General features: G+C 43.7%; 1 protein-coding gene across 2 annotated transcripts in view; it reads left to right on the top strand.

Annotated features, from left to right (window-relative positions):
- Positions 1-23,203, top strand: part of LOC144823936 (sperm-specific sodium:proton exchanger-like) — an 8,804,346-nt gene that overhangs the window by 6,008,033 nt on the left and 2,773,110 nt on the right. The window lies entirely within an intron of this gene.

The following is a 23,203-nucleotide window of genomic DNA, read 5'->3' as shown; positions in this document are numbered from 1 at the left end:
CAATCAATGATGAACATATGGAAAATAGGCAACAGCAACAAACTCAAGATATATGCAATATTTTTAATCTATTGTCAAAATGTAGTAACAAAAGCACTATTCACAGTATTATGTACTATTCCTTATATACATTGCCCCGTATTTAGAGCGTGCAGTAGAAAAAGAGGTGTCAAAAAGAGCGTGAACGTGGTAAGGGGAAAGGAAAAGAATCACACAGATTTGTAAACAATTATTCTAAATCATTCAACATGAACACCAGCCAATGAAGGCCGGAGCAGTATATATCCTGGCCACTCCAATTAGTCAGCACAATTTCCCTTATTTTATTCCAAAACATAAGATGTAAAAAATGTCTGCACTATATCATAGAGGGAGATATAGTTAGTGGTCCAGGTTTTTAGTAAATGTCGTCGACGTTTCGACTCGTCTTGCGGCCTTGCGGTGGGTTATGCCTGGGCCATGCGAGTCTTCTTCAGGACAGGTGGGACGGGACAATAAGGGATCTCATTGATGACCCTATGAGAGATAAAAACCCATTAGGGTTGGGGCTGTTGCCTAGTCACTTAAAACAAGGGCAGGATTACAAGAATGCTTACCCTTCTAGGGATATAGTGGTCTCGGTTCCCACTCCAATTGGCTCAGTCCTTTTGAATCCAAGAAATTAATCCAAATATTCTGGAAAATTAATGAGGAGCCCATATTTAAAGTCATGTACTTAACCTAATGTTCATATCAGGCAAGGAATTATTAAATAATTACCTCTACAATGTTGTTTAGGTTTCCTATCCAAGGTGGATTTACATGTGCCACTACATGTCTTTAGAAAACTGGTTCCAACCGTGGGTATTGGACACTTTCAATTTAAATTTGGTCGGGCAACTCCACACGATTTAGTTAGCCTAAGAAATGAAAAGAAGACCAAAGAGTAAGGGGAACACCCAAAATTGTGGCGCTTCACAAAAAGGACTGGTTAAAGACACAATGTCAATTACCTGAGATAGTTAATTGTGTGGCTTAAAGTTGGTCACTGTATCGATGAATGCAAAATCAGGCAGCTGAAAGAAGAACCCATAGTAAATGCCTATTATCGATCAAAGTCTAACACAAGCGATCCTATCGAGTGGGTAGGAATCACGTGGCGTGCTTACCGTGGATTAAGGCCGGAGGTCCTTAAAAAACCGCACGCATCTATCGGAAACCACAAAAGAAATGCTCGGGAGTGAACCGGAACATTGCCTAGCAACCTACTTTTGTTGAATTCGGACCACTTCCTGCTCGCGGAAAGCGAGGAAGGACTAACCCGATGCATGTACAGGCTCCGTTGTTCGAATTGAAAACAAGGGTTACGGGCAAGGGGACGGATTACCCTCATCGTAATGCGCATCAGGGTAGTGTTTAGGGAGCGCTAGAGGTATTTTGTTATTTACCGCCACCGATATTAGTGATATTACGGTGTATGAAATGAGCCTAAATATTGATGGATAATAAGCACACACCACTCCTGGCTGAGTGTATAGACAAATAATTGTCTATTGGCCAATTTATACCTACTTAACATGCATTGTTAACCAGCCTTGATAGAATATGTGGCGGCCATTTTAGTTTGGGAAGACCGATATGTCAACATAATTCCCAACAATATGCACACAATTTAAAAACCATATTTACAACAGCATTTCATATGGCAATATTTACAAAACAGCCACTATTCCATACTTTTTACAAAATACATTAACAGAACAAACAAAAAACCAAAATACAGTGTTTCATATAGTCATTATCTGCAATAGCTAAGGGGGGGAATTAGAGAATTGCCACCTGTCTGTTGATTTCCTCCAATTCGTTAAGTCCCTTATGTGCAGTGTCTAGAAGATATATCCAACGACATTCTCTTCTACTCAAAATGCTCTGAAGTTCACCTCCTCGTGGGTTAACGTGTACCTTTTCCACCACCCACCATCTAATGCTTTCAGGTGGATGTGCGAATGTCGTAAAATGTTGCACGAGTGGGGCTCCCACTGTCTTACACCGTATCCGACTAACATGTTGAAGAATCCTGCATTTAACTCGCTGTATAGTTTGTCCCACGTACATAAATCCGCAGGGGCACAAGATGGCATAAATTACCCCTGCGGTGTTGCAGTTACTATGTGCTTTCAACGTGTGTGTCTGATCGTTGTGTGAGAAGGTTATGCATTCGATGGTGAGGGAACATGCTTTACAGTTTCCGCATTTTTTATGTCCCAATACTGGCGGTAAGCCCCATAGTGTGGTTTGGGAAGGAACCGATGTTGTAGGGAGGAGTGATTTTATTAGGTGGTCCCTAATACTCTTCCCTTTCCTAAAGGCATGTAAGGGTGTTGGAAGTCCACCCACTTCGTCTTGTACTAGATGCCAGTGTCGATTTATGGCTTTCTTAATCTGGTTGCTTTTGGTATTAAACGTTGTCACACAGACTAGCCTTTCTTCACCTTTGTCCTTTTCTTGTACCGTAAGCAGTTGGTCCCTATGATTGTGCCAAGCTCGCTTGCGTGCCTTCTTAAGTAGGCGTAAGGGGTAACCCCTCTCGCTGAGTCTGGCTATCAAGAGTGATGACTCGTCAAAGAAATCCTCCTTCTTAGTACAATTCCTTCGGAGCCTCAGGAATTGCCCGAACGGGAGGTTATCCCTGAGGTTCCGAGGATGGTGGCTCGAATACCTAAGGAGCGTGTTGCGCTCGCTACTCTTTCTAAATAGGGTAGTGTACAAATGTCCCTGTTCAGACCTTATTTGTATGTCCAAAAAGTTGATCATGTGGTTATCGCATTCCAAGGTAAACTGAATATCGGCCAGTTGTTGATTGAGCCAATTGTGGAATTCAATCAAGGATGGTTTATTCCCATTCCAGATAAGAAGGACATCATCGATGTACCTGGCCCAAAGTTGGATTTGGTCTCTGTATGGATTTTTTTGGCTCAGCACAAACAAGTGTTCGTATTCATTCATGAATATGATAGCTAGGTTGGGTGCAAAGCTCGCCCCCATAGCCACGCCCTTCGTCTGTATATAGAATTTACCTTGGAAAGTGAAGAAGTTCTGTGTCATTGCTATATTTAAGAGTTTCAGGATAAACTCAGTTGGAACCCTGTGTGGGGCCGGTCTTCGATTCAAAACCGTTTCAATGCAATCTAGTGCTGCCTGCTGCGGAATATTAGTATATAGGGCAGTAATGTCCATGGTGGCAAGCAGGTTGGTTTTCGGATCATATTGGAGCCCGTCTACCAGCTGTATAGTGGCCGTAGTGTCACGTAAGTATGTAGGGGTAGCAATTGCTATGGGTTTTAGGAATATGTCAATGTATTTACAAAGTGGTTCCAGGACAGAACCACACCCCGAAATGATGGGTCTCCCCGGTGGATCTTCTAAACGTTTATGCACCTTGGGGAGCGTGTAAATCGTTGGCATGCGTGGATACTTATTATTGAGAAAGTCAAACTCCTGTTTTGTAATGTACCCTTCCTGAAGTGCAAGACTGGTCACAGTGCTCACTGTTTGGCAGATCATCTTGGTCGGGTCTTTTTTAAGGGGCTTGTAATTACCCTCAACATGCAATTGAGATAGTATCTCACTTTTATATTTCTCGACATTTTGGATAACAATTGCACCCCCCTTGTCAGCGGGCTTCACTACAATGTTGGTGTTATTTTTTAGGGTATAGAGGGCCGTCTTTTCCTGTTTGCTCATGTTAAATGGTACATATTGTCTGGTATTTAAAATCTGTTCCACATCCCGTATGACCACTTGTTCATAAGCTAGAATCTTGCTATCCACCATGTGGGAAGGCGGATTGAACTTAGAGGGAGGTCTCAGTCCGCTAGCTGAGAAGATTGGATTATGGGGGACCTTCAGGAAGTAGTGTTTTAGACGGACCTTTCTGAAAAATTGCTGTAATTCAATCTTAAGATTGAAGTCGTTGGGCATGGCTGTAGGGACAAAAGAGAGCCCTTTGGAGAGCACACTCTGTTCATCTTGGGTCAGGGTATGGTCGGATAAATTTATGACCGGATTTTCTGGTCTATGAACTACCACCTGTAGTGTTGGCGTCTTGTCTGGATCTCGCCATGTGAGTCACTGAAACGTTTTCTTGCCCCTGCCTGTCCCTCGATTCCATGTCACACCCCGTGTGCCCCTGGGTCGTCCCCAGGGACGGCCTCTTCCGCGTGGTCCCCACCATTGTCCCTCGTCTAAAAAAGGTTGTTGGTCTTGATAATTCTGGGCAGAGGAGTTGGACCCCGTGCTAGTACCTGGGCGTTCTTGCTCGTTATCAGAGCCGCTGCTGGCTGATGAGCCCGAGAAGGTATTATAACGTCTATAACCTCCGCGGCCCCGGCTAGAGAACCCTCCTCTCTGATCTTGTGTATAATATCCCTCCTGTAGGTAGGGGTATGTCACCTTTTTATCATATGCTTTAATGTCTTTTGCCACTTTTTCCAATTTTGTACCCTGTGTGTATATGTCAAATTCTCTGATAGTCTTTTCTAACCTTTCTAGAGCCTCTTTAGCATTGACTAGAGCTTTGTCTTCAATAATTTCCTTTCTCAGGACAGCTATCTCCCTGGTAAGCCTTTCTACTTCAGTTACCGCAGTTTCAATGCCCAAGACCATCCAGTGTCTTGAGCATGTATTGGATATAAAGCTAAAACCCTCCTTAAACTTAGGGTTCTCCAAGAAAATGGCCGGTTCGTTCCGGACTTGGAGGCCGATTGGGATGACGTGGAGTTGCCCGACCAAATTTAAATTGAAAGTGTCCAATACCCACGGTTGGAACCAGTTTTCTAAAGACATGTAGTGGCACATGTAAATCCACCTTGGATAGGAAACCTAAACAACATTGTAGAGGTAATTATTTAATAATTCCTTGCCTGATATGAACATTAGGTTAAGTACATGACTTTAAATATGGGCTCTTCAATTTTCCAGAATATTTGGATTAATTTCTTGGATTCAAAAGGACTGAGCCAATTGGAGTGGGAACCGAGACCACTATATCCCTAGAAGGGTAAGCATTCTTGTAATCCTGCCCTTGTTTTAAGTGACTAGGCAACAGCCCCAACCCTAATGGGTTTTTATCTCTCATAGGGTCATCAATGAGATCCCTTATTGTCCCGTCCCACCTGTCCTGAAGAAGACTCGCATGGCCCAGGCATAACCCACCGCAAGGCCGCAAGACGAGTCGAAACGTCGACGACATTTACTAAAAACCTGGACCACTAACTATATCTCCCTCTATGATATAGTGCAGACATTTTTTACATCTTATGTTTTGGAATAAAATAAGGGAAATTGTGCTGACTAATTGGAGTGGCCAGGATATATACTGCTCCGGCCTTCATTGGCTGGTGTTCATGTTGAATGATTTAGAATAATTGTTTACAAATCTGTGTGATTCTTTTCCTTTCCCCTTACCACGTTCACGCTCTTTTTGACACCTCTTTTTCTACTGCACGCTCTAAATACGGGGCAATGTATATAAGGAATAGTACATAATACTGTGAATAGTGCTTTCGTTACTACATTTTGACAATAGATTAAAAATATTGCATATATCTTGAGTTTGTTGCTGTTGCCTATTTTCCATATGTTCATCATTGATTGAGCAGGGTTGTTTAAATAACATACGCCTTTTAATTGAAAAAGTTTTGATTTTTTGCATGTTTTGAAATATATAGGTCTCGGACCGTTGTTTGTTTATACTAATCAACAAAGTGCAACGCATTAAAATGAAGTGTAACCATACCAACGAATAGAAGCTTAGACAGTGGAACCCTACACAGACCTAGCACCTGACCTGCTATCCCTATTTATTATGCATATATTGGGAAGTACCCAAGGTAGTGTGTGCACACAGTTAGCGCACCCACTTTCACAGTGCAATCCAATACTGGGATTAACAACTCCTAATAAGGACAAAAGGTGCACCACTAAAAGGTAAGTAAACACATCAAATTATCAGATCTGTGTTCAGAGTTCTTTCTTCAAATTCTTCGTTTATTCTAAAAAATTAAAATGATCAAGTTGAAATAAGCAGCCGACACGTTTCGTCCAAACAAAAGGACTTCTTCAGGGCATCAATGAAGCACTCCTAACAAACTGTTGGAAGATGCTCAGTTTAGCTTCCGGCCTGCTCACGGTATGGAGTCGGCCCTGGTGACCGGGATGGTTGAACTTCAGTCGCGGGCAGACAGGGATCAGGCAGCGGTTCTAATCCTGCTTGACCTGTCTGCCGCGTTTGACACGGTCAACCATGGGTCTCTGTTGAGCGGGCTAGAGAAGGTGGGGGTGAAGGGCTGCGCCCTGCAATGGTTCCAATCTTTCCTCATGGGTCGAACGCAGGCGGTCTCCCTCCCTCCCTATCGATCAATATCACACAGGGCTCATCTATCAGCCCGATTCTTTTCAACATATATATGAAACCTCTGATTGCAGTTGTCAAAGAACACAGGATTAACATCACAAACTACGCAGATGACACGCAGCTTATCCTCTCATTGGAGGGAGAACAGGCTACCTCTATCGAGGAGTTTCACTGCTGTTGCGTGACACGGCTCAGTGGCTGAAGGGCAACTCAGTACAATTTAATGCCGGTAAGACAGAGGTACTCTTCTGTTCTGCGGATGGGGTTCCCTCAGTGCTGCCAATTAACTTTTGACCTAGTGATATGTTGACAGCAGTGAGACCAGTGGATAAGGTTCGCAATCTAGGCATCATGTTTAATAACAAGTTGACCATGGAGGCCCAAGTTACCAGAACGGTGGGAAGCTGCCCTGGGATCATTAGATCATTACATAAAATGTTCCCTCTAATACCTCCTCAAGCATAGGCACTAGTTGTACAGAGTACAGTTTTGAGCAGACTGGACTATTGTAATGCCCTTCTGCTTGAATCTTTTAAGTCTCTTGTGGACAAACTTCTTAAAATTCAGTCGACTGCAGCTAAACTCGCTTTGGGCTGGCCTAGAAGGTCTTCGTCCTCCCGGGCCCTGGCAGAATTACACTGGCTCCCGGTGGGACAAAGAAAGCAGTTCAAGTCATTCTGTCTTGTGTTTAAAGCCCTGCATGGGATGGGTCCTGTCTCGTTGAAGAGGAAATGTGAGTGGTATGTCCCAGCCAGAAACCTTCATTCCGCCTCGGCTAGATTAGTCAAGATCACGAGATTTAGGAAAGTTAGAACGGGTGGCAGAACCTTTACGGTTGCTGCGGCCAGGCTGTGAAACGGGCTTCCCCTGGAATTGAGACAGATCAGTGATCTCCTTCTTTTTAGAAGGAAGTTAAAAACTCTGTTGTTTCCGATAGTCTAGTTGCTGTATTGCCCTGCATCAGTTTGCCCTGTTGCTTTATTTGTTCGCCTCTCGCCATGTACTCTGAGTTCTCTAGCGCCAGGATGCCGTCAGGTGATAGAGCGCTTTATAAATGAAATAAATAAATAATAAAAAAACATATAATGTCAGAGATGAATGAGATCAAACAGTAGTGGTGGCAAAATTCGCGTACAAGGTAAGTCCAGATAAGAATATTCAACCAGTCACACAATTGTAAGCTTTCCAAATGACATTGTACAAGGAGGCCGTTCTGGGCTGCGGTTCCGGGCTTATAATGGTCAGAACCTGTTATTGCCCTTAATATATGGTTCACCTTACAATTGTGTGACCGGTTGAATATTCTTATCTGGACTTACCTTGGTTCTGGCTTTTTTCACTTACGGGAAGCGTACTTCGCTCACATATTAATTAGAGTGGATGGGAATTTTGCCACCACCACTGTTGATCTCATTCATCACAGACACTCCGACATTATATGTTAGGAGTGCTTCATCAATCATTTACAAGCACGTGTGGCATATGTAACATATGTACAGTTCATCTTTAATTAAAATCCTGTATGGGTTAGTACTTCATCACAAGCATGATGGATATCCTGCCAGGCTCATTATAAGTGCCATATATCTATGGCACTAGTGTTATTCTATTATATTTGATTTATAGAGCTCAATGCCACAACAATGGGTATTCCTAGCACTAAGTAAGCAGTAGATGTCGAGCAGAAGAATTAGAATAACCAGGTTTTCAGTATCTTTAAAAACGTTGCAAATGAGGAACAGCCACATAGTCTCAGGGAAAGGCCATTCCACAGGGAAGGGCATAAGAAGGTAAAATACCTCCCTCCTTGTCAAAACAGTATCACTCATGTTATCACTACAAGATTCAGACTGCCTAACAATAGAGAGTGATTAGAGATGTATGGTTGAATCGCTGACCTTAAATTAGTAGGCCCGCAACCACGCTGGGTCTTGTGCCTATAGTACAATGCTTTCAACTGGATTCATTTATTAGTAGGGATCCAGTGAAGAGTTCCAAAGTAGGGGAAAGCTGAGACAGATTTAAGAATACGGCAGGAAAGTCGAGCTGCTGCGTTTTGCACAGCTCGAAATCTGAGCACTGCAGGTTTAAAGGAGTCTAAATAAATAACATTGCCATTGTCTAGTCTAGAGATAATCAAAGATTTCACAATTATCCTTTGAGTAGAGGGGGAGGATGAGCCAGATAATTTTCCTCAAACTTTTGAATCGGAAAAAGCAACAGACTACTACCTTATTTATTTGCTGGTCCACGTCGAACTTGAAGCACTGCCAAAAGCCCAGATGTTTAACCACCATGTCAGAAGTGGGAAGGGGTCCCACTTCATCTGTACACCATTGTGGACCATCAATGTTGAGGCTGATTACTCACTACTAAAAGTTCAGGCTTTTTTTCACTCAGTTTAAGACAGTTGATCCTCATCCATCCAGCAACCTTGATGGGGCAAAGACTTCAATTAGGTGGACTTATGCTATCTTTTGCACACAGAGACACAATGATTTGTGTGTCATTAGCAAATGAGAATATCGTTAAACCATGCACCTCTACAATGTTGGGCAGAGGGTGGACATACATATTGAACACTGCAGGGCTCAGGGACGAAACCTGTGGCACCCCATGAAGCAGCTGAAAAACAGAGGACTCATGAGGCTTTGAGATCACCTGAAATGACAGATCTTGCAGGAAGGTGCCAAAGCAAGATAAGGCCGAATCATGAATACCAATAAATGCTAGCCTCTGGAGCAGAACCGTATGGGACACCAAATTTTAGAGGATGATTGCAGTAGTTCTGCCGCAGTCCAGCATCTGCCCGAGAAGCTAGGTAACACTCAATAGTGTGGTCTCAGTGCTGAAACTAGGGAGCCAGACTACAACATATGCAGCAGGCCATGGTCCTTCTAAAATGCTGAGTGATAAAGGGTGATAATGTGCCAAATCTGTAGCATTAAGATTAGGTTTTGTCAGCAGGGGAATGACCATAGCATGTTTTCAGGCCAAAGAGCCATACCCTCAGATATCTATGAATTTAGCAAGTGAACCAAGTAAGGGGCATTGAGCATACAATTCTCATAATGCCTGGTGGTAAACGGTCTAGTGGAGAGCCTGACTTAATGGCATACAAGAGTGATATAAAGGCAGAATTCTCCATATAACAAAAGGCAGTTCAGATGGAATTAGAGGAAATAATAGGATCTTGGCTCCGAGACAAAACCACTGGAACATTAAGGCAGTATTGATGTTCGCAACTTTATTAAGCAAACAAATTGGCTAATTCACTACAATTTAGTTGCGATAGGAAAATAGACTGAGACACCTTTGAGGGATTTATAAGAGACTTGACAGTTTGGAAAAACTCTTTGTAAGTATTTACAATGTATCCTAAATACTAGCAGAGAGTCACTAAGCCATGTGGCTGGTGCACAAGTAAGATGAGTAATAAGACAGCATCCAGAGAGAATTAAACACTGTCAAATGATCAAATATGATTTTCAATTCCCTTATTCTCTGAAAGGTATATAATAATTAGATCAGATCAGTTCAATCAATCAATCAATCAGGGGTTTCTTAAAGCGCGACTACTCACCCGTAAGGGTCTCAAGGCGCTAGGGATGGGGGGGGGTGCAGGTTCCATTCCATCAAGGAGGGGGTCTGTCGAAGAGCCAGGTTTTGAGGTTTCTTGCGAAGATGGAGAGCGATGTTGTCTGTCTGAGGTGGAGCGGAAGGGCGTTCCATGCTTTGGCAGCGAGGAAGGAGAAGGAGCGGCCTCCCGATCTGGTCTTTCTGGTGCGGGGGACCACGGCGTAGGAGAGCTGGGCTGATCGTAGGGTCCTTTGGGGTGCGTGGAATTTGAGTCGGCTGTTCAGGTATGCTGGTCCGGTGCCGTGGAGGGCCTTGTGTGCGTGGGTGAGCATCTTAAAGGTGATTCTCGCCTCGACGGGGAGCCAGTGGAGTCTGCGCAGGTGCTGGGAGATGTGGCAGTGTTTTGGCAGGTGTAGGACCAGTCTTGCGGCGGCGTTCTGGATGTTCTGTAGCTTGCGGATGAGGTTTTTGTTTATTCCGGCGTAGACTGCGTTGCCGTAGTCGAGTCTGCTGGTGACCAGGGCATGATTGACTGTCTTTTGGTGTTCGAGGGGGATCCATTTGAAGGTCTTACGAAGGAGGCGGAGGGTGTGGAAGCAGGAAGATGAGACAGAGTTGATCTGGCGGTCCATTTTGAGCTCGGAGTCCAGGATGATTCCCAGGTTGCGTGCGTGGTCTGTGGGGGTTGGCGGGTTTCCGAGGGCGGTGGGCCACCAGGTGTCGCTCCAGACGTCGGGGTTTGGGCCCATGATGAGTACTTCTGTTTTGTTGGTGTTTAGTTGTAGGCAGCTGTTTTTCATCCATTTGGCGACGGCTTCCATGCCTTCTCGAAAGTTGCGTCTGGTGGTGTTGGGCTCGTTGGATAGGGAGAGGATGAGCTGGGTGTCGTCTGCGTATGACACGATGTTGAGTCCGTAGGTTCTGATGATGGGGGCAAGTGGAGCCATGTAGACGTTGAAGAGCGTCGGGCTGAGGGAGGAGCCCTGGGGGACTCCGCAGATGGTAGGTGTGGGGTCCGAAAGGAAAGGGGGGAGTCTGACCCGCTGTTTCCTGCCGGAGAGAAAGGAGCAGATCCAGCCGAGGGCGTTGTCCTGGATTCCTGCGTCATAGAGTCTGCGTATTAGGGTGCGGTGGGAGACTGTGTCGAACGCCGCTGATAGGTCGAGGAGGATGAGGGCTACTGTTTCTCCTTTGTCCAGTAGGGTGCGGATGTCGTCTGTTGTGTTCTTCAATGAATGTGGCGAGTTGGCTGTTGATGGCTTTCTCGATTACTTTAGCTGGGAACGGAAGCAGGGAGATGGGTCTGTAGTTTTTGAGGTTGGTGGGGTCCGCTGAGGGTTTCTTTAGGAGGGGGTTCACCTCGGCGTGTTTCCAGTCGTCGGGGAACAAGGCAGTCGCCAGGGAGCGGTTGATGGTGTGGCGGAGCATGGGTGCGATGGTGTCGGCGGCTCTGTTGAAGATGTGGTGGGGGCAGGGGTCCGTGGGGGCCCCTGAGTGGATTGACTTCATTGTCTTTAGTGTGTCTTCGGTGGTGAGGGCTGTCCAGTCATCAATCGCTGGTTTCCGGGTGTCGGGGTAGTTGGTGAGGGTTCAGTGTGTTGGTTGTCTTCGTCGAAGTTGGCGTAGATGCTCTTGATTTTGTGGTGGAAAAAGGCGCTGAGTTTGTCGCAGAGGTCTTGTGAGGGAGGGATGTCGGTAGACTCGCTGGTGGGTTGGGCGAACTCCTTGATGATGCTGAAGAGTTCCTTGCTGTTGTGTGCGTGGGTGGAGATTCTGTCTTCAATCGCTTTTTTCCTCGTTTCTCTGATGAGTTGATGGTGGGCGTTGGTGGCGGCTCTGAAGTTGTTGTGGGCTTCTGTGGATTTGGTGTTTCTCCAGGCCTTTTCGAGGCGGCGGCATGTGCGCCTGGATTCTCGAAGTTCGGTGGTAAACCATCTGGCTTTCTTGGCACGGGTATTGTTGTTTTTCTTGAGGGGGGCTATGGTGTTGGTGCTGTCCGAGATCCATCTATGCAGGATTCAGACCTAATACATGCTTCTAAACCCTGCACCTTTAATCTAAGAACACAAAACTGAAGGAAACAAAAGGAAGAAGAAACAATATTTTAGTGGCATTCTTAAAGAACACAAATCAAACAGAATATTCTTAACCCCTTCGATGCTTATGACGGAACGGTTCCGTCATGAGCGCCGGTCGGGCTGTGCTTATGACGGAACCGTTCCGTCACGGCCCCACCCGTTTTATAGAACCTTCAGCACAGCGCGAAAATTCACGCCGCGCTGAAGGTGTTAAACAGTCTTTCATGCTGCCACCTTGTATAACTTAGGAGGTCATTACAATGGTGGGCGGACTCGAGTCCGCCTGCCAAAGTAGTGGTGCTTTGGAACACCCGCCTGTTTTGCGGTGGTCCCGCACATGGAATTGCGATGTGACCGCCATCGTGGCGGTTGCATCTTGCATCTTTACCATTGTGGTGGGTGCTGCTAGCTTCAGCACCCGCCGCAATGTGAAAAATGTATGAAGTGCCTTTCCCTGCACTACGTGGCAGGCACTACGTGGTACCTGCTACTTAGTGCATGGAAATGTAGAGGGGTACCATGGGTACCTTCCCAGTGCACCACCACCTTCCCCCAACATATAAGGGGCCCACAACGGCCCCCCGAAACCAATCCCCACCAGCCTTTCAATGGTAGTTTACCCACCACGGAAAGACTGGCGGCGACCAGCATCGTAATTTGGCAGACGGTGCCTGCTAGACACCAACACCATTTTAAGGATACTGACCGCTCTGCCAGGCAGTCAGATCGATTGCCTTTGGCGGATCCGTGGTGGGCAGTCTTTGTGCTCAACATGGTTGTGGTACAATTCCCCCCGCCATTCTGATTTGACGGGGGAAAAATGCTGTCCAATGGCGGAGAGCCCACCACCGCATGGCTGGCGATGGCGGGCCTTCCACCATCATAATGACCCCCTTAGTTACAATGTATTGGCTCCTTCAAGAAGCCAACCCTGATTGAGTTTTGTTGTAGACAGATCTTTGTGTTTGTGTTTTGTGTTCCTAGATTAAAAGTGCAGGGTTTAGAAACATGTCTTAAGGCTGGTCTGAAGTAATTATGTAATACATTGTAGAGAATCAGAGGATATTAAAATCACATTTGATCTTTTGGCAGTGTTTAATTCATTCACTGACTGGTGAACTGGCTGGTCCATAGGGATATTGGTTAATATGTACTTTGAAATTTACCCACAGACAGAAAGTGGGTAGAACCCCTTGATACATCAGCCCCCACAAGTCAATAGTGATAGTAGGTCAACTGCCAAATACCCAGGCTCTAAACTTTCAATGCACAGTGTAGTGACAGCTACCGGTGAAAAGACTGCTGTCACCATGCACATGGGTTAGTAGTGAAAACATGACACAAATTTTTCATGTACCAACAAAAGGCATAATTGTAAGGTGCCTCATTGTGTGAAACCTTCAGCTAATCCTGGATTTTTACCCATATGCACTTTACTTCTGGGGCTTCTGGGCCCATACTTTCAATGTTAGCAGCAATATTCCAAGTTGGAGAATACAAAAAGACGTCTGTTAAAAGATCAGGACAAACTCAAAGTGGGAAATTTATCATAGGGACACTTAAAAGCAGTGAATGTCCACACAACAGCAGAACCACCTTAATGTAGGCAGGAAAAAAGTGTAGGCAAACAGTGACAAGAATGTATAGAGCATCAAGTTTCAGGTCCATAGAATGCAGCGCTACCAATGAATCTGGTATGATAAAACAATTTACAAGGAACTATGCTGTTGGTAGGCTCTACTCTCCTACAGTGCTATACTATTCAGTAAGGAGTTGGTGAACCACTCCCAGCTGTGTCCATTAATTTGCTTATTAAAACATTTGAATTTAGCACTCTTACTTTTTAAACCATGAATAATCCAGTAAACCAAAGTCATGACAGAGTGAGTATGACAGCTAATGACATGTGAGAGAGGGTAATGAGAGTAAAAGTGCAATACATAGACTTGCTATGCATAAAACAGTCTGAGATAAGTTCATTGGTAATACTGCCAAACAGATGACACAACATATTCTGTATTATGTTTCATTTTAAAACCTATGGTTTATTCAATCGCTGAAAAAACAATGTATTGTTATTAGAGGAAAAACTGCTTTTGTCTATTTTAGGGGTTATGCAACTGAATAACCTCTGATAAGCACTGATTTCAAAAGGTTCGGAAAACACTGAGAAAACAGCACTGAAATCTACACAACACTGAAATGTACACAACACTGAAATCTACACAAAAAATAATAACTGAACACAGGACAGACCAAATATCCATCATATTTGTGAAGAAGTAACTTGCCCACTATACTCCAAATCAGGCCTATAGATGTTTGCTCATTCCTTATTTATTAATGTATTGAGCCTAATCATCTGACCACAATAGAATTTGTATATCTATAACTGCGAGGATTGTACTTCCTAAAGGCCAACTGCTCACTATCAAAGTCACCACATGTAATCACTTTAATATATGTAGGCTATTCTGCCTCTTCAGAATACATAGTGTTTCTCTTACTTTTTCCACCATCAAAATCCAAAACTATTAGCCCTGATTGCATGTAACCAATACATATTTAATGCAACATATTGGGGATTAAACTGAACATCCAGGTACACTCAATACACCACATATCATCATTTCCACTACTCACCCACACATGGTCTTACTCAGAGATGCTAAACTGAACCGCATCACTTTCATTTGCACAACATGAAATATGGGTCCAAAGATGTATATATGGCAAAGGACTTGCAAACAAATATAATCGTCATGCCCCACACTAACACATATCCTAGAAACATAGGTGTGAAAATAGGATACACATGACACACCCCTATGTGAAAAACATTGCCTTTTAAAGGTCTGGCCTAAGTAGTCATCCATGTATAAAAAGATGTATTCTCTTGAAGAGCAATTGAGAATTGATCTCACTCTACTTGAGACAAAAGTAGTGAGTACTTCATCTCACCTTCCTACATCAAACTCATTATATTTTCACACTAATACACACATTTGAAACCTACCCATGAATGAACCCCCTACTAACCACAAACAGCCCAAAAAAAAACAACTGCAACTAATGAACAATGATCTTTCCAGTTTGAGTAATTCCATATCAAAATGAATGTGTGGTCAGATAGAGGATGCAATACAGTGCCATAGCGATTGTGGAGGTGGTTATCGTTACCTAAATGAAAATGTTATAAAAACATTAAATAGATTAACTCAAAATGTCATACGCGGTACCAAGCAAGAATGGTGTAACAAGTTGGCATGCTGTAACAAGAAACATGAGAGGAAAATGATAATCTGTACAAGACAGCAAAAGGTAGAAATGATACCCGAAGTATCAAACTAGTACATAGTAGTATGCAAGAAAGAGGCGGCAAGCAGACAAAGTAAAGAGCAGGTCAGACGAATTAAGCATTGCCTTTTGTATTTAAAGTTATGCATGCAAGTCAGAGAAAATGAAAAAATTCCGGCTACCTTTCAGTTTTCTTATTTTCATCAAATACAGATGGAACACAAGTTATAGGGGACCCAACACAAATCACGGAGCAGTCATGATCTAGTAAGGAAACCTGCTATCAAAATAGTATACTGTACCAAGAAAAAAAAAGGAATTTAAAAAGTGAAAGTGGCATATTGTAATAAGAAAACAAAAAACGTGAAGCGCAACCTAGATAAATTAAATATGGTTGTGAGTGTAATTAAAGCCAACTATTAAGCCACTTCATTCACTTGTAAGTTTGATCTATTCTTCCCATATACGAATTGCGGAGATGTTGGTATGAGTACTTCGATCAAGTGATTCTAGTTGGTATTTTACAGATGGTGGAGACTAGAACCTATCCCCTTCTCAGACTCCGAATTTACATGCCGGGAAGTGAAAGCTCTGGAATTAAAGGGGCTAATTTTCCCTTCCACAGCGAATCTGAAGGGATTCCAGAGAAATATTTTTTTATAGGAGAAGAAGGAAGAAAATTGATCACTTTTTCATAAACCTCAGGGACTTCAACAACTGACTAGTTTTCCATTTTCCATTATGTCAAGATGGAATGACTCAATCTATTCAGAGACATTCTAAGTTTACAAGACTGGATGCTGCATATTTACCTCAAAGACGCTTACCTGACATTTCCCATTTTTCCTCCTCACTCCAGGTTCACTGAAAATATCATGTTTTCAAGTTCTAACTTTCAGACTTTCATCAGTACTCTGGGGATTTACGCAGGTCTTACACCCAGTAATGAAGCTTACCTTTACCAGAGGTGTCAGACTAATTGCCTTTCTGGACAACATAAGGATCACGGAATAGACCTGAGGCACCTTCAGGATCACTGATGTTGATGGTCACAACTCTGTAGAATCTGGGATTCATCCTAAATTGAGAGAAGACAGAATTCACACCAAAGAATTACCTGTTTAGCGTCCATCATAGACTATATTTAAGCATTTTGAAACTTTCCAACAAACATTGATGAGGATCAGGAATGCTCTCAAGACAGCATTGGTGCAATTAGAGATTTCTCTGCGGCAACTAGTCCAGTTTCTGGCATCCTCATTTCAAGCCATCTTCCCTAGCTCATGTCATTACAAGGCTTTGTAAATGGCAGATGGCTACCCATTTAAGGAAGAGTCTAACTTATTCAGGGGAAACTCATTGAGACAGTAAATGGCTGAGTAAATCTTCAAATCAATGCCAGACCTAGTGAATCAGATGCCAATAGGCCCAGCTTAGTTCTACTGGATGAAGGTGAAGGCGGTCAGAAAAGAATCTGACCATGCTCATCAACTGTTTAGAGGCACTAGCTAGGTCCTTCGCAGTAAGATTGTGGACAAAACAAAAAGTGAGATGCTGTGTACAGTGGTACATATGCTAGCTGGAAGGAATGTTGTCCAAGGCGATCTGAGAATTGGCCAAAATATTTGGCATTTCGCTGAGAAAATCAGGTGTCAATGACGCAAAATACCTAACAGGTTGTAAGAACATTTCAGCAGCTTGGCAGTCCAGACACCTTAATGAATCCTGTCAATAGAAATTAAGGGCAGATATCCTTCAGGCTCTGATGAGGCAATGGGGACCTTTTAAAGTGCACTTTTTTCCATCACACTTGGATCATCAACTTCCCTGATATTTCATTTGGGGACTGGTCCCGGAGGTAGTAGCTAAAGACTCATTTCTTTAGAATTGGAAAATGAAAACAGCTATGCTTTTCCATCATTTGCCATGATCAGGTGATTGGTGGGTATTAGAATTGGGGGAGTGGGCAGGGTATGCATCAGGTGATGTATTGAGTTTTGTGATTATTGCCATTGTGATGTGAGCCGGTGGCTGTGATCGTTTGAGGTGTTTCTTTGTGGTGTGGGCGATGCACATCCAGAGTGATCCTCTACACTGTATATATATTTATTTATTTATTTTTAGATTTCTAAAGCGCGTAGCTACCCTGAGGCGTCCCAGCGCTGACATACAACCTATTATTCCAGAGGGGAGGGGGAGAGATAGGCATTATGGAAAGAGCCAGGTTTTTAGTTGCCTGCGGAACGTGAGTAGGTTGTGTTCTCTTCGAATGGAGAGCGGAAGAGAATTCCATAATTTAGGGGCGTTGTAGGAAAACAATCTTCCCCCCGATCGGGCTCTGTTTATTCTTGGGATGCAGGCAAGGGAGAGAGAATCAGACCTAAGTTGTCTATTAGGGTGATAGGGTTTGATGAGGGATTTCAGGATTGGCGGGCCTTTGCCTTGCATTAACTTATGCATAATGCATAAGGTCTTGAAAGTGACCCTTTCTTTGATCGGGAGCCAGTGGAGACTTTTAAGAGCCGGTTTGGCCAAACATCTGGACTTGGTTCCTGTGAGGAGTCTGGCGGCAGCATTTTGGGCGTGTTGCAGTTTTTTTATGACTGAGGCAGGAGCTCCTAGATACAAGGCGTTTCCGTAATCTAGTCTGGAGATCACCAGACCCTGGATCAGCATTTTCCTAGATTGGAAGGGGAGAAGATGAAGGATCTTTCGTGCTTGTTGAATTAGACCGAAGCAAATGCCAGAGGTTTTCCTGGCCTGGGTTTTAAAATTGAGTTCCTGGTCCAGCCAGATCCCCAGGCTCTTGACTTCTGCTTTCGGGGTAGGGGTTAAACCCATGCATGGTGGCCAAGAAAGGGACGTGGGGAGTTTGCGTGGGTTGCCTAGCAGAAGAATCTCGGATTTCTCTCCGTTTAATTTGAGGCGAGATTCACACATCCAGCGATGGATGTTATTTAGGCAATCCGCCAAGTTGTCCAGGCTTTTACTTGAGTGGTTTAAAGATACCACCAATCGGGTGTCATCGGCATACATGACTGTTTTTATACCAAATGGGGTAATGACACCCTCTACGGGGGACATGTAGATATTAAAAAGCGTGGGGCTCAGGGAGGAGCCCTGAGGGACCCCACAATGTAGGGGGAAAGCCTTGGACAACACAGGTCCGTCGGACACCTGAAAGGTTCTGCCTTCTAGGAAGGATTTGATCCAGGACAGGGCAACACCAGACACTCCTGCCGAGCTGAGCCGGTGGAGAAGAATGGAGTGATCCACCGTGTCGAAGGCGGCACTTAAGTCGAGGAGGATCACTGCCACTGATCCTCCTGCGTCTATGATGGTTGGTGCCTCTTCGACTACGGCAAGAAGTGCGGTATCGGTGCCCTGTCCAGGTCTAAACCCTGTCTGGGATTGGCGCAGGAGATTGTTGGTCTCTAAAAAGAGAGACAATTGGGAATTAACAATTCGTTCGGCGATTTTTCCCATGGCCGGGAGGAGAGAGATGGGTCTAAAGCTGGATAAATCTTTAGGGTCCAGGTGAGGTTTTTTCAGCAGGGCCCTAACTGTCGCTTTTTTCCAGTTCTCTGGAACAATGCCTGATCTTTCTGATCTCTTGCAGGACGTCCAGTGTATCTTATCTTATATCAGTTATTGATTGTTTATTAATCAGTATAATTATTGATTCATGCCATTTAGATTATAAGTTTGTCAGTTACTGATTCATGCCTTTAGATTATAAGTTTGCTACATATATTTGAATATAATGCATTTGGTATCTGAGACAGCCTTTGTTTAGAGAGTCTTATGTAATAAACCCAAAGCCTTATTCTCAAAATGATAGTCTTTGCATTTTGTTAAATAAAACTCCTTTTTCAAAGGAGCTGTTTGTTTTGTGTTGCAGTCTTGTTGTGCCAGGGGTGGTAAGACATGCTTAAAACTGTAGATTATTCAAAGGTGTAATGATATATTTGCCTTCCAGGTGGGAGTGCAGTGTTTGGGTGTGGCTTATTGGTGAGAAACCACATTCAAAACACAATGGTATACACCTTTGTCCAAATAGGAACCCTTGCTTCTAGTCAGGGTAAGACACTCCTAAAATAACCCCTGCTCACCCCCTTGGTAGCTTGGCACGAGCAGGCAGGCTTATCTTTGAGGCAGTGTGTAAAGCATTTGTGAACACACACAGTATTACAGTGACAACACGACAAACGGACACCACACCAGTTTAGAAAAATAAGTAATCTTTACTAGACTTAACACAAGTCCAAACAACAAAAATCCACAATACTGTAGTCCAAATAAGTCTTTAAAATTTTAGAAATAGCTTTGATAACTTTAGATTGTTAATGCAACACTTTACTCTCACAGTATCTGGGATGCGTAATGCAAAACAAACAAAAGGGGCATAGGGTAGGTGATGCGCCGTTCCATAAACTCAGTGGGGTGGATGCATAAGTTCCTCACTGCTGCTCAGGGGATTTGAGGCTCGCTTCCTTACTGGGTGGGGAGTTGATGAGCCGGTTCCCTACTGCGATCCAATGTGATGACGCTCTGGTGCGATGCGTCAAAATGGCGTCTTGGTTACAGTGACTCGTTGAACTTCTGAGCTACGACAGGCCCTGAGACAAGCTTCTCCGGTGATGCGACAGTGACCTCTGCAGCAGCGGCACGGTTCTCCGGTGATGTGACGCGCTTCAGTAATGTGATTGTAACAGCGGCGGCACCCTTCCTCAGCGATGTGACAACTGCTGTGGCGGCGACACGCTTCTTCTTCGTTGAGTCGCACTTCCAGCTCCTAGCTTCACACAGTCTCTTAGAAGGCCCAGCACAACAGCAGGCACTTTAATATCCAGCAAGGGAATTCAGGAGGGAGCTGGTGGTGAAGTCTTGTATCCCTGAGACTTCAGGCAGGAGCCAAGCACAGTTCAAGCCCTTGGAGATTCTTCTTCAAAATGATGAAAACCCACTCAGTCCTTTTTCTCCTTTCTTTGAGAATGAAAAAACCACTGCAGGCCAACCCTCAAACAGCACACAGCACAGGGGAAGTCTCCTCCTTCAGTTTCTTGGTTCTTCTCCTCAGCAAAGATTCAGAAGTGATCTAAAGTTCTGGGACCTGGGTCCCCCTTTTTATACACACTAATCATTTGTATCTTAAGGCAGAGAGTGCCTGTACGTAGTCCAAACCAGTTCTGGGTGCACACAGCCAGTGCACAACTTCTTCCTTTGTCAGTGTGGGCAAGGGTAAGCTGACGCACCTCAGGAGGTGGAGCCAGCATTGTGGAAGGCAGGCACAGCCCTATTCAGGCCCAGGTGCTACTCCTCCCACTACTCCCAATGCAGAAAGGTCTATTCAGCCTACTGCTGACTCACCCTGACTCCTGGAGCCACCCCAGTCCCTATCACTCACAAACTAGACATAGAATACACAAACCTAGCAGAGGCAGGCTGGATGGTTGATTTCTAAAAGTGGTATTTTCAAACACAATGTAAAAACCACCTTCACTGAAAGATATATTTTAACATTCTGAGTTCGGGCATACTAAACTCGAATTTCTACCTTGATCTATGGGTCAGTTAGGAATATAAGATATTATAATCAAACTGCCTATTCTGGCCTATGAGAACAGGTAGCCTTGCAATATTGAAAAACGAAATTGGCCGTAATTCACTATCAGGACATGCCACACAAATCAGGGCATGCGCCACCTTTCACATACAATGACCCCTGCCAATGGGGGTACCTTGGGCCTACCTTAGGGGTGGCTTACATGTAGAAAAGGGAATGTTTGGGGACTGGCAAGTATGTACACTGGCCAGTCAGCATGACAGTCCCAGACGGCACACAGGCTCTGCGATGGCAGGCCTGAGCCATAGGTTACAAGCTGCTCCAGTGGGTGGCACAATCAGTGCTGCAAACCCACCAGCAGCACTTGATTTACAGGCCGTGGGCACAGGTGGTTCACTTTACTAGGGTCTGACAAGTAAACCAAATAAACCAATCATTGAGTCACGAATCCATTACAATACTTTACAATAGGGAGCACTTGCACTTTGGCACTGAATAGCAGTGGCATCTAGACCAGCATAAACATAGCAAAAACATAGCAAAAACATAGCAAAAAATTGTAAGGGAGACCCACGCTAAGGGTGCCAGGTTTAACAGTGGGTCAGGTGAGAAGGCAGGAGGGAGACCCTGCATTAGTAACACTGACTTGGAAATCTAAAGTTTGGTACTCAATTCTCATGGAACTTTCTTGGGAGTTATCAATCCATCTTCGTCAGAACATTCTTCTGGATCAGAAAGGATTTTGCTATTGAATAGTTTGGAATATTGGGAAAAATTCAGGAAAACCTCAGACCTTTCTAGACATGCTTCAAAGATCATCAAACAATGCTTCTCAGAAACCACTGCCAATGATAGAAATTGACTTGGTGACTGTGGATTTGTTGATGTTTGGAACAGGATGTGGATCTATTTGCTGGAGGGGCGACCTGATACATATCCAGAAAGTCCTATCAGAAATGGCAGAGTGTGCAAAGTTTACAGGTTAGTAAATACTATCAGATCAGTGATTTTAGCAATCCACCTGTTTAGAGATGGTGCATTATTTGGAGAGCATCCAATGGTTCAGAAATTTCTGAGGGGGTGAGACTCTTGATTCCTCAAGAAACCAAGTTTGCGCGGGATGTAAACAGTGTTTACTTTGTTTTTCTCTTGCCATCAGAATACTTTTTATTTTACTAAAGAAGGAGTTGTAGGGTAAGTTGGTTATGCCCCTGTATCTAGTATCTTGCAAAGAGTTTCAGCTGCCATGGATCGGGATATATGTTACAGAATGCTTAGACCTCATGGAGTGACTTTTGCGGTCTCTAGATACACCATAACAAAAACCAGGGTGATTTTCTACCCCAAGTTTACAGACTGCCATAAATTGAGTGTGGTACAATATCTTATGGTTTAGGAGGCCATGATGTAGGTAGGATGTTAGGCTTCCAGGGGTTAAACAGATACTAATTTCATTCAGGCGGCCTTTTTTTGGCAGTCCATCTCCCACTATTGCTTGATGGATGAGATGGATTATCCTGGAAGCCAGTATTATTATGCAAAAGTCTGTTGCTCAATCAGTGAGTGGTGCTATGGTTTCTAAGGCGTGTATACCTAACGAATGGAGCTGATTAGTCTAAATTCAAGCTTTTTTATTTCAAACAAATTGTGGATGTGTCTTCGTTGGTTGTGTTCAGGAACAGTTTTTGAGTTAGTATAATCCTCACTACTGGGCCTTTCATAGAATATAGAATTTCCTGGCTGGCTTAAAGGGACGTTTTTAATTCTATAAAGGACATGGAGGTGAATATTATCACACTGGGCAGAAACATGGACAAGAAGATGTGTTCTGCAATTAGATCCTCCCAGTACTGTTGTAAAGAGTAAGTAAGTAAGTTTGTTATGGCATTTTTTGTGTTCTCACTTTGAAATGATTTATATTGTTATGACATTGTGCAAAAGGTAATGAAGCAATGGAGTTAAATTAATTAAACTAAAACATGGGTTGAAACAGATTATTTATTATTCTTTTTTGACGTAGGTACTGAACAGAAGTAGGAAAAAGAAAGATCAGGATATAAAGACAGGATGAGGTTGAGTAAAGAATGTATCAGTGGTTTAGTGATTTTAATGGTTGTTTTTGAACAAATGCTTTACCCTAAGTTTCTAGAGAAATTTAGTTACATATTATTTTTTTGGGTTGCTGTTGGTGAGTAAAGTGAAGTAAGATGACATAATCCTCAGCTCCAGGTCCTTATCATAATTGGAAACCTAACCACACACTGGATAGGAAATTTTATATTCTGATGT

The sequence above is a fragment of the Lissotriton helveticus genome, chromosome 3_1, assembly GCF_964261635.1.
Source record: "Lissotriton helveticus chromosome 3_1, aLisHel1.1, whole genome shotgun sequence".
Classification (NCBI taxonomy): Eukaryota; Metazoa; Chordata; class Amphibia; order Caudata; family Salamandridae; genus Lissotriton; species Lissotriton helveticus.
Note: the sequence above shows the minus strand (reverse complement) of the source record. Positions and strands in the feature narration are given on the sequence as shown.